This window comes from Miniopterus natalensis, chromosome 2 (assembly GCF_054644295.1).
Source record: "Miniopterus natalensis isolate mMinNat1 chromosome 2, mMinNat1.hap1, whole genome shotgun sequence".
Classification (NCBI taxonomy): Eukaryota; Metazoa; Chordata; class Mammalia; order Chiroptera; family Miniopteridae; genus Miniopterus; species Miniopterus natalensis.
Genome location: NC_142082.1, coordinates 35,135,398 through 35,136,139, shown reverse-complemented (window position 1 = coordinate 35,136,139; position 742 = coordinate 35,135,398).

Sequence of the window (742 nt, the reverse complement as noted above, 5' to 3'; positions counted from 1 at the left end):
CTGTCCTCGCTGAGGCCACCTGGTCGCCTCCCACGTTTCCCTTTTATCCCCTAGGGCGGACGAGCTTTTGAAGATTTGACACCTCGATTGGTCTGCAGCCCTGCGTCCTGCCCTCGTCCGGCCTGCCCCGCCATTCGGATGGGGTTCAGCGAAGCTACCAGACCAGGGCTAGGGGCGCCCCTTGACTTGCATGCGTGCACAGAGGCAGACACACAGACAGACAGAAACACACACACACGAGTCTCTGTCAGTCTCTCTCCATGCCCCAGCCTACACATACATGCCCTCTCACATGCTTCCACGCGCACCTCCTTCGGTATCCCCCAGCCCCCGGCTCGCGGAGGAGGGACAGACCTGAGTCGCAGAGATTGGGGGGGCGCATGGCTGGAGGACCCATCAAGAAACGCTCCCCTCACCCATCCGCTCTTTCCCAGCCCCCCCACCCCACCCTCCGAGGAAGCCAAGTGCCCCCTGCTCTGCACCCAACTTGGCTTTTGAGAATCCACAGCCTGGGCTGCGCTCCCGAGGCTCACACCTCGAGCCTCCGGCGTGAGACTAAGTTGGGTGTGAGCTATGAAAGTTGGGGTCCCTCGGGCCTACTTACGGGGGGAATGTAACGGGCCAGCTTGTCCGGCCTGCCCTCACACCCTCTAACCCTGTGCGTGCGAGGGGGTATGTGTGACCCCTCACCTCTCAGTTAAAGCAGGGGGATGGAAGCAGGAGCTGACTACCCCCCCCCTCC